Raw genomic sequence first — 11,969 nt, 5'->3', positions numbered from 1 at the left:
AGTGGTCATGGAAGGGGCGAAGGTGGTACATGGAGGGCACCATCATGCAGGGCATTTATTTCCCCCCTACAGGTCTGAAGAAACATTTGAATAATCAAGGCCTATACTATAGCATGGTTCTTACAACTGGTGGAGATGGAGCAGAGCTTCATTCGCTGCACATTTGCGCTTCATATAATGCACTCTTTATGCCACCCCGCCCGCGCCAGGACTGACCTTCTGTTGCTGATGGGCGACAAGGAGTATGGAGACACTTCGTTTCCGTCATCTGGGCTGGAGCGCTTTGAACTGAGGGAATACTGCAAGGAAGGAAAACGCAAGGTGAGAGCGGCTCGTGGGGCTGTGATCAGCAAGGAGCAACTCACATTTTATGGGATGGCTTATAGAAAACCGCAACGAGCAACAAAAAATTCCTCGTGTTTACGAATGAGAAATGGTAGTACAAGCCAGCAACCAACAAGCTTATAGGTGTAAGAATCCAGCTTATACATATACACGTTGTGTGTATTGAAATAGAGCATGTGATTGGAGTGAGGATACTGACTATTGTTTGTAAATGTATTAAAACTCGGCATACTCTCGGAAGGAGTCAAGCTATCCATGAGTCTAAACACTGAGCTGGTTGCACACAGACCCCTGCAGCAGGCACAGCAACCCACGGGGATACAAACAAATATGGTAGAACACACTAAGTGCTGCACAGAGAGCATGTGTGGGCTCCTGTTGCACCTCCACATGTAGCTGGTATTCACGCCGCTGAGACCAGGCCCGCCCACAGCACACCGCCCAGGCCTGGCTGTGACCTTCACAGAGGTCATCACCCCGTCCCAGCGGGTGTGTGAGGGGGGACAGCAGGGGGCGCTGTGGCTTACCGTGAAGAGGCTCCTCTTCTCGGGCGTGGAGGGCTGCAGCCGCCGGTCCTCGGTCTGCGGGTCCTGCACCTTCTCGATGCCCGCCCCCAGCAGCTCGTTCTTCAGCAGGGCAGAGTATGCCAGCCCATCTGCTCGGAAACAACAGGAGAGAGTCTGAGCATCTGCCTGGCCGAGGGCAGGAGGGGGAGGGGACAGGCTTCTTGCCCCCACTTGTCTACAGGTCACATCCATCACGCCCCACAAAGCCCCGCACAGATGGTGGGAACAAAACACATGCGAGGGGTGGGGGAGGGCACCTACCTTTGCCGTTGTCCGAGGTGGCATCCTTCGCTTTCCTGTTCTGACTTGGCGACTTCTCATTCTCCTACAGAGCACAACAGAGCAGAGGTTTCAACAATATGCGGCTCACAGCAGCCCCCCCCCCCCCATCTGCACAGTACTCCGATGTACACACATTATAGAGACCGAGACCATTTTTTTTGTAAGAGGGCAGCTTATTATTTGAGAAGTGAAACTGCCGAATTAAAAAAAATCATCAAATATGTTCATTAGAAGAGTAAAAATGCAATCGAGAACATCACTAAAGGCCTGAAACATAAAGGGGTCTGCTCTGCGTGCAGGTTCGCTGGAAACATCCCTAGGATACTTCAAAAGCACATGGGTTAAGGAAACAAAGTAAATGTACATTCTGTGAGCAGTGGCAGCAGCGTTACCACCAACAGTATACAATGGCACGGCGGTAGCAGAATGCATGCACAATGCCTCACAACAGTTTTGAACCCCACCCTCACAGGGTTATTAGCACATTTTCAATCCCAATATTTAGTGTAAGATTCAGCCCAGTTTTTTTCACGATTTGTGCTTCTTGCACTTGTAATAGTATTAACAGAACTAAATGGAAGACCGTGTGAAGAGAAAAATCCAAATTAGAACTGCTGACCGCGCGTGGATTAGGGAAACTTGCATACTGGGATGGCCACCAACTGGAGCGCCAGTCCCACGTCTGCCCAGCCACGCAAGATGCACCACTCAAAGCAACGAATTACCAGAGATTGCATATATGAGCAGGAAAGAAGGTGAGTATACAAGCAAAGTGGCCCACAAGAGATATCGCAGGGGGACGTTTAGCAGGATGAGTGCAAGAGGCAAAATCCAAAAATTCCTACAAGCAACATGGGTGCTGTAATTAAAAAATAAAAATGGATTTAAAAAGATAACTTTTAGATCGAGCAGCGACAGGCTGGGCAGCCCAGACAGAGCGGCAGGTTGGAGAGGCACTTCTCCGGTCTCCCCGCGGGCGCCGCCATAGTGCTTTCCGTCTTCCTCTCCTTCTTCCCCGGGCTGCGGGGGCGGGCACTTCCGGCCGGCCGCGCTAGGATTGGCCGGCCGGCCAGTCACGGGGCGGGAAACGGGGGAGAAGAGACGCAGTAGTGCCGGCAATGCCGCACCAGACACGGGGGCGTTCCCGGCGTCCCGTGACGTCGGCAAAAGCCAAAGAATGTCGGGAACGCCCCCGTGTCTGGTCCGGCATTGACGGACAGGCCCCTCGTCCAATGGCAAGGCTCCGTTTACGGAGCCAGCCAATCAACGACGAGGGCCGAATCAAGCCACACTACAGTTATCATCAGGTTTTCGCCTGCGCCGAAAAGATGCGCAGAGCGCATCTTTGGCGAGGCAAAACCTAAAAAGTGGAAGCTGTGCCTTTCCTCTACTTTTAAAATGTGAATACGGGTCGGTGTCTGAGACAAAATAAGTTTGCCTGTGTTTTGCCAAAGAAAATGAGTATTTGGAAACTAGGATATATTTGTTAAAATTCCTTTTTTTCGCTTAAAATTATTTATAAACAATCATGTAGCAATCGGTTTTATAATCTGTTTTCTCCTTTTTTACCGCTGTCCAGACGTGGTTTGTGGTGTGCACCAATAAAGCTAAATCTGTCGGCTGCATTGCAGTATACACAAAGACCGGAAGTGGTGGGAAAGAATGTGTCCTATATTTTTTCACCCCTGTAAAGTTTCTGTCAGTGTCGCCAATTCACAAGAATCATAGAAGAACAGACCCGTCACGCGTCTAATGACATCAGTGACAGGAAGTGACATGACATCCCCTGCGGTCACATGAAAGGCCACTGCACCGCGCACAAATACAAATCTGTGTTGAAAACTCAAACTCAAGGCTGCAGTAGAAGGTAAAACAAACTTTAAAGTTTCATCAGCCACGGGAGGTAAAACACAGAGGCAGCGGGAGTCTTGGACCGCAATTACTAGCAGGAGCATTGACCAACTGAGCTGCCTTTCCTTTTTTAATTTTTAAAATGCTATCTATAAGCGCCCAGTTGTCTGTTACTCTAAGAGCTGTGCTATGGGGTTGGGGGAACGATGGGACAGGGGAGGCGGCTCTCGGCTGGAATTGCAAGAGCGCAACAATCAATCTTGGGTCAAAGGAAGTTTTATTGTCCCAGCAGACGGGAGACAACTCATACTATTATAGTTTCATTTGTTTCCGATGTAGTTGTTGACTGGGCATGTAAAGAGTTGTTAAAGTAATGGAAAAATTCTCGATATTTGAGCACTTCAATTAAAATTGGAAATTAGCATTTTTACAAACCGAATAAACTTTAATTCCAGTTTCCCTTACTCTTCTTTGCCTGTCTCCCTTTACCATTCTGGGTGTATCTAAACCCCCTCTCGTTCTGTCACCACTTTCCCCCCTTCTCTTAGTGTCAGCATGCCCACCCCAGGGGCCTTTATTTGTAGATCATCCGTTTTGCCCATCTGTTAGCATGTCACCCCTCCCTCACAGCTTGATACTGCTTTTCACTCCCCACTCTGTTTGTCACCCCACATCTACACCTCTCGGAGGTTGTAACCTCTATCCCTTTATCAGCCTGACAGGCCCTAATTGCCTTTTCTCAGTGCCATCCACACTCCCAGCATGTAATCTCTCCCCCTCTCTCACCCTGTCGCACCTTGCACACTCATCGCGCAATAATCAGGCCACACTGTTGTTAAGAGTAAAAGGCCATTTATTAGGACAAGGCTGCAACATAACCACAACAATAATCAACAACAACTAAATCTCCCCCCAACGCCAAAACTCCATCCTCATACTCTCCTTTCATTCCACCTTCCGTTCTTCAACCTTACCTCCAATCTCTCTTCGCATCCTGGCACTACTCTCATGCCACCAGTCGCCCCTTCCATCATTCACTCCTCGCCATCATGAGAGGTGGGTGCGCCTGCTAGTGACTCCCTCACCCCTCCCAAATACCTCCAACCCTGCAGCCCATCCTAAACTGGCACGCTCTGCCAACCCTACCCCCAAACTTTAAAAACTGTAGGGTGGGTGGGTGGCCACAGAAAAACGACTCCCCACCCAGCATTGCCAGAATGCAGGAAGAGGAAGTCGCCTTCCTCCCCCCGCATTCTTATACCCACCCCCCAACCATGCCCCCAACCACAGCCTGGCCCTTCCCTGCGCGAAAGACCCCGGGGGAAGACTAGACTGCGTCTTTGCTTCCCCCGGGGCCCTCCATCACGCAATAATCAGGCCACACTGTTGTTAAGCGTAAAAGGCCATTTATTAGGACCAGGCTGCACAACATAACCACAACAATAATCAACAACTACTAAATCTCCCCCCAACACCAAAACTCCATCTTCATACTCTCCTTTCATTCCACCTTCAGTTCTTCAACCTTACCTCCAATCTCTCTTCGCATCCTGGCACTACTCTCATGCCACCAGTCGCCACTTCCATCCCACGAGAAGCGGGTGCGCCCGCTAGTAACTCCCCCACCCCTCCCAAATACCGCCAACCAGGAAACCCCCTTTAGGGCGGTTACCTGCCCCCACCCCCAGGTGCCTTTGTGCATCTTTCGCCTCCCAACACTCACACATCCCTGCGGCACCAGATCGCTTCATTCCACAACTTGCTCACTACGTCACGCACTTCCATCATATAATACGCATTCCCAAGCATCGAAAGATGCACTCCGTCGTCCCTAAAAAGCAACCTTTCTTCCAGTCGTAGACCGGGATGGGCGATCACCTTAATGTCCTTTGCCTCACAGAAAACCCTCAATGCCCTGTTCAATTTCCTCCGAGCCTTCTCCACTGCCCCATGTTTATTTGCAACCCTCCAAACTCTCCTGGGGATGAATTCAGTCCAAGCAATGCAAGCCCCTGATAACCTTAGCTTCATGACCTCCAGATCCCACTGCATCAGCTGCAAGAGCGCCAAACCCGACAGCTGAATCAAGTCATTTTCCCCCAAGTGGATGATCAACAAGTCCGGGCATCCCCTCTGTGGGACCATCTTCGTGAGCCAGGGAAAAAGTGCCCCCCATTGCATCCCCCCTTACCCCCACCAGTGCACCTCATCTTGAAGTCCATTGAGTCCCAGGTTACGGCCGTACACCTGCTGCTCCGCATATCTCGACGCTCAGTGCACAAAGGAGTGCCCCACGATCCATGTGACCGTCTTGGACCCCGGTTCGCCCACGCAACCTATGAAAGAAAAAGGTATTAATACACAGCCTGGTAATGTTGACACTTCAACATCCTACCACCCCACCCCTAGTCCAGCTACCTATTTTCTGACATATCGCTCACAACATCGTGATCTCCATCTACCAATCCAGCGTATCCGATCCCAAGACCACCCCAAACGCGCCCCGCAGTTGCCGCCCCTATTCTAAAAGAGTGTGTCCCAAACCCCACCATATTCAGCCCCAACCTGCCCACTGCCTTGCGCAAGACCGCCAACAGCTGCACCGCCGTGACCCTGGCTCCCGACTCATGGCAAAATATCTCACCACCTGAAAACCGCACCTGGTCCACAAACGACCTCCACTCATTCACCGGGCACACACCGTCCCATCCACTCTCACACAGCCAAACCCATTTTCCCCTCCCCAACTGGTCCTTCTTAGACTGGCTCAGCCAAATACCCAAACGCCTGACACAGGCAAAAATTCCCACAAAGACACGCAAATCCTTAATGACAGTCCGCGAATCAGCGCTTCGATGTGGCCATACCCACACAAAGCGTGTGCATGAGTCAACTGCTACTAAGATGTATTTAAACGCAGTATCAGAAGAAAAAGGACCGCAGTGATCCAAATAAACGCAACCAAGCGGTTTATTCGAAATGTACAACTGTGTCTGAGGCGGACGCGCAGCAGTAGAAGGTTTAATCTGCTGGCAAATGTCACACATAAGGACATAATCGCGCGTCTGTTTGTACAGTCCCCGCCACCAGAACCCTTGTTGTAGCTGAGTTACAGTGGCTGAGACACCCGCATGCGCAGACGCCACACCTTCATGAGCCGCTGTAATCAGAGAAGCCCTGTGATCCGAGTTGGGAACTAGACGTTCGCCAACTTCAGGAATTTTCACATAAGGAACCTTATCGGGACTTAAGTGGTATGTGTACTTCGAAGGGAACCCCGCAGGATATTTACCTCCCTTCTCTGTGGCAGCAACAGCCGCCAAGATGTCATCATCTATTTTGCTTTTGGACCTTGTGACTGCTGCAACTAAGTACTTTGATACCGCAGACTTCGCTGCCTCATCAGCAAGCGAATTTCCAACAGCGTGGACCCCCACGCGCTGATGGCCGAGAGCATGAATCACAAACACGAGCGGCAGTTTCTCTTTAAGTTCCGCCACTCGGACCCAGATCATTTTATGTTTTATTGTGCTACCTTTGGAATCACGAAAATCATTCCGAATCCAAAAGAACAAGTTCTCATTGTAAGACTGGACACAGTAGTAAGAATCACTTACGATTAAAGTCGTCACACTAGGATCAGCGTACTCCAATGCGAGCATTAGAGCACGAAGCTCTGCTAATTGTGCGGTGCAGTCCCCTAGTGTTTGCGTGTGCACGACACTGGACTTGAACTCATCGTTCACCATGGCACCGACCACAATGGCGCAAGCGGAAACGTAGGCATGTTTAGAGCCATGCGCAACCTGCGCCGAACCATCAGTGTAAATGATACAATGGAAATCCTCCAACGGCCGCATCGCTAAAGGAGCCGGATGAACAAATTCATACTGTAAATACTCCTGCGACCGTAAAGCGGCGTCAAAAATAAACGTGACATCCTGGGATGTCAAGGATGTAGCCCACTGAATCCACCGAGGGTGCAAAGCTTTAGAATTTGGTACACTGGCTTTTGTGACTGCCTCCAAGGCAGGACACGGGGTAACAACCAACATGCGCTTTCCCTGCGACAGGGCACGTTCCTTAAGAATTGCCATCTGCACAGCCGTTAAAACTTTCTCCACAGTGGTATCTCCTTCATTAAAAGTCAGGTACGTGAAACCCACCGCCCCAGGGATAATTCTTATCACCAGGTTGGTCTGGTTATCACGAGTCTGTAAGTAGTCAGAAGCGAGCAAATCAGCCTGCAAAGATTGCAGAATGTGTGAATGCTCAGGCAGCCAGCATGATTTGGAAAAAGATGGTTGTATCAAGGCATATAAAGGCTTGATACGCTGGGCATATTCCGGAATGTATGTCCTCCCGAAATTTAAAAAACCCAGCAAAGACTGTAGTTTTTTCAGCGTTGTCGGAGAGCGCAACTGCGCGCACTTCTCCAGGAAGTGAGGAGCCAACCCCTTTCCTTCGTGGTTAAGTTCATAACCCAGAAACAACACTGTGTACTCCGCAATGTGTGATTTCGCAAAGTTAAACTTGTAACCCATGTCTGCAAAGTTACAAATTATGCTGTTTACTCGACACAGATGCTCCCAAAGTTCGTCGTCTGTGAGATAAATGTCATCCACATAAGAACAAGCAACTGGATCGAAGCTCTCCAAAAGAGAGACAATGCGGGCGGAAAACACTCCAGGACTATTCTTATAGCCCATTGGGAGTCGTTTAAACATTTTTTGTACACCGCCGCACGTAAAACTGGTCCATTGAGAACTTAGACCATCTAATCTGTGTGCATAAAAACCATTGGAAATGTCAAGCGTGGTTTTGAACCGTTTACGCTCAAGACTATTCACTAGGGCAGAGCCGTGAGTATTCTGTACTGCACAGTTACGGCAATGCGAGTTCAAATGCCGGTAATCCAAAACCAGACGATATGAGCCGTCCGGCTTGTTCACAGTAAAAAGGGGATTATTCATTGGTGACACACACGTTTCAATTACACCTTGATATTCCAATTGTTCAAGGATAGCCGCGACAGAAGCTTTAGCTTCACGCCGTATGGGATACTGAGGTTGTGGCTGCGGCTGTGACCGTAAAGGAATCTCATGGCTAGGAGATAATTTATCCCAGCCACACTGATTTCGGTACACAGCCGGCGCAAGCGCCAGAGCCCACTCTTCTGCAAAATGCAGCGCTTCCACTCTCGATACAGTGTGCGCGAAACTGGGGAGGATCACCTCCTCCCCTCGCGGAGCTGCGAGAACAAAAGGTGGGGGCCAGTCAGCCTCCGAAAGTAAAATGTCATACGTAGACGAAAGATTTTCCCAAAATACCCCTTTTACAGTTCGCTGCATGTCACCTTCTATTAACAGTACAATTTCAAAAAGTCGTTCAGGGGGAGCAACATGTGTATCAGCTGTTTCAATCACAACATAAGTGTCAGTCGCTGTCACCTTCAACAGTGGACGGAGGGCCTCTCTCACTATGGTAATCGCCGCGCTGTCCAGCAAGGTCAGAGCCCACGTCAGATTCCGAAGCCGCGTTCTCACTATCTGGGGCATATCGATGCGCCGTTAAGGCTGCGACCTTCTTCTTGGCAAACTGCGGTCTCTTGGGCGTAGAGTCGTCCCGCTGATCCCCTTCACCTCGCGGGCGGGGCTGACCACGTCCTTGCTGGCCACCCCTGCCCCTGCCGCCCCCTCCACCACCGGTTGACGGAGCCGATGAGTCCTGAAAGGAACGAGGAGAGCGTTGGTCAGAAGCCTGAAATCTTTCAGGCGATTTAATCGTCGCGCGATCGCGCAAATCATAAACCCTATCCGACTGCGCAGGCAGCGAAGGCGCAGGACTAGAAACCTGTGTCTGCTGTTGTTGTTGTTGCTGCTTACCCTGATTCTGCTTTTTCGGCCAATTTTGTTTCTTGGACTTGGGTTGTACACCCGTTTCCGAAGACTGTCCCTGGGGCTGTTTCTTCTCCTTTTCAGAAAAAGCCTTTACACCCTTAGAAGTGCGGCCAACCATTTTATAAGCCGCTACAATAATCCTTGCTAACTGACGGGGTTTATCGGCATCGGGAACTAACGCCAGAGCATTGGCCACCTGAAAGTTCACTGCATCCCCCTTGACATTCGCAAGGATGAGTTCGCAAACCACATCAAAGGAGCCACTCAGACGCATACCCAATTCAACCGCCGACTCCGGTCCGTGATCATCTTGAACCCGTTTAAGGACCGCAGACAGGTTGGACACAGTCGGGGTGCCATAGCACCTCGAATAAACCGCTGCAAAAGTCTTACCCCATGTCTCACAGTCAACAAGTTCAGGGGCTAAATCCTTCGGTAAACTGAGCGTAAGAATCCGGTGTTTCTCACCAGGAGTCGTATTAGGAAACACAGCCTCCAGCTGGTCGAATTTCTCGGCAAGCCAGAAAGGAAAATGATCCTTATCCTGGGGCTTCTTGCCCATAACGGAATTCACCATGACAGGACTGATTTTCAAACCAGACTGTTCCGCTCGAAGCTGCGCACCTGCGGGGGCCGCGCCATGAACATTACGACCAATGTAATGAACAAGCGCCCTAATCACTTCAACCGCGACTTCATGAAGACGCCGCAGGTCAGCCACATTACAAGTGGCACGATTAGGGTGAGGAGTAAATCCACCCAAAGCGGGCCAATTTGTGCCCGGAATGGACAAAGGACCTAACCTCGGACTGGTTAAAGAATGGGGTAGGGCGCCACCAAACCAAACTCCGTGCTGCCAAACATCTATAGGTACTTCCAGTGCCCTGTACGGAGCATAAGCCACCGGTACAGCCGAGGCAGTGTATGAATGGAACACACCAGAATTAGCGTCCACTTCCGGAAACGTCACCCATGAATAAAACAATTCGTACGGGTACGCATGTTTCGCACTCACCACTAGAACCACAGCTAAGCCATCCACAGGGATATTATATGCCCGCAAGTGGTCACGAACCGCAATGCGGCTATGCTGTGGGATGTCCACGGCCATGTTAGCACAGGAAGAGAAAAAAGACAAAGAACACTTTGTAGCACAACTGGGTAGTAATTCAAAGAAACCGTTTTAGAAGAATTCAAGCTTGAAAAGACCTATTTTAAAAATAGGTCGGTTTTTCCGACACCACCGTTTACCGGAAACGGGAATGAAGGTGTTAATTTTTGCCTGTGGTACTTTCCATTCGGACCAGGGTCCGGCTTTCGCTTCTAAGGCGTACAAGGATGCTATGGTTTCGTTGGGAGTCCAAGTCAAGTTTTCAAGTCCCTACAGGCCCGAGGGCAATAGTGTAGTAGAACGAATGAACCGCGACTTAAAGCAATCTTTGACAGCCCGAGTTATAGGCACTGGTAGAAACTGGCTGGCCCACCTCATGGGCGTGCAGCGTGCGCTTAATAATCTCCCTAGAAGGTCTCTGGGTGGGCGGACCCCATACGAAATGCTCTTTGGTATCAAGATGTACGTCCCTGACCTTGATGGTTTAGACTGCCAGGCCACGGCCTTTGACGTAGATGAACATTGCAATGTTTTACAGGATCTACAAAAGACCAGAGACAGTCTTGCTAAGGAACACTTGCCCTCCACGTCGGATGATGCGTTGCAGATCCCGGTAGTTGGCTGGCTACCCCAAGTTGGAGAACTGGTTCGTGAGAAGATCGATAACAAGAAAGAGTTTGGTCCCTCATATCGAGCACCGGTTCGAGTTCTTGGAGTGAAGGGCACAAGAACAGTCATATTACCACCACTTCCAGGTCGTAAAGAAAACAGATTTATTTCTATTGACAATGTCAAGGCACACAGGGTGGCCGATTCTTCATAGCATGACACCGGCTGTATCCTGTCCTTCCATGGTGAGGCACTCTGTGCTGGCTATTACATCTGGTGCAGAACAGGAGGTGTCGCTCGAGATGCCTGCTATATCCAGTCCTTTATTAAATACTATTCCTGTTAATAACATTGATGAGCTGACCTATGCAGATCCTGCTGATTTATCTATGCCTGATTTACAAGCTCGTTTGGCTAACCAGTCCAGATTCTCTTTTGACTCTGATTCGGAACTTTCAAAGAAACCATCGACTATTGCAAAATATACCACGTTATTTAAAAAACATTTTTTAATTCCACCTTGGACATATGTTTGGCTGATACTATTTTCATTTTATCTTTTTATGTCAATTGGTTTTGTGTTTTATTTTTTCCGCCTGATCGATGGCCATTATGTGAAAGAAAGAACAGGAATTTGGTACCTTAATGGAACATTGGCCCCTCTCTCCTCCTCACATTCAGCACACAGACTGAAACGAGACTTAAATACAGTAGAGATTACTGCTTGGCCTGTCCTTGATGGGATTGTGTGGGATGCGGTTAGGTTTCAGATACATGGCCCCACAGAAGTTATTAATGTTCCTAATGTGCTTAGAGTAAACATGGGAGATGTGATTAAACAAAATATTCGTTCTGATGATTGGGATCTTCAGGCCGTGGAAGCATTGTTCTCTGATTTAAAATATTATGCGGCCTTTGATGCTGAGGATTTGTACTTAGATTCTGTCAATTATGGTGATTTGTTTTGTTTTCAACATTATGGGAATCATTTCTTACATAAAACAAGTTCCAGGAGGGTTCCTGTGAATTATACACAGTGGGAACATTGCCCTGTTCCTTTACAAGGGAGCTCTAGTACATTTCTGGGTAAATACTCTTATTTTACAGACTTTAATCAATCACATCCTGAGTCGTTTTATTTTAAAGTGACACAGAAATTCATGTCCAAAGTTAGACTTACCGATACAAAATTATTGTATTCGAAGTCCTTTCTAGACAGGTTAGCTATAGATGGCTATGAGTTATGGAAGGAGGTTATTGACCTTAAATCGGTTTGGGGTACCAAAGATTGGCAGGTACAAGGCA

General features: G+C 49.0%; 1 long non-coding RNA gene across 1 annotated transcript; it reads right to left on the bottom strand.

Moving 5' to 3' along the window:
- Positions 1–220: 220 nt before the first annotated feature.
- Positions 221–1,250, bottom strand: LOC147733876 (uncharacterized). Its single transcript, XR_015307595.1, has 3 exons — positions 1,173–1,250; positions 873–1,000; positions 221–299 (listed from the first exon to the last, which is right to left on the bottom strand). It is a non-coding gene; the product is annotated as an uncharacterized LOC147733876 (long non-coding RNA).
- Between the last annotated feature and the right edge of the window lie 10,719 nt (positions 1,251–11,969).

Source organism: Lissotriton vulgaris, chromosome 1_2 (genome assembly GCF_964263255.1).
Source record: "Lissotriton vulgaris chromosome 1_2, aLisVul1.2, whole genome shotgun sequence".
Classification (NCBI taxonomy): domain Eukaryota; kingdom Metazoa; phylum Chordata; class Amphibia; order Caudata; family Salamandridae; genus Lissotriton; species Lissotriton vulgaris.
Note: the sequence above shows the minus strand (reverse complement) of the source record. Positions and strands in the feature narration are given on the sequence as shown.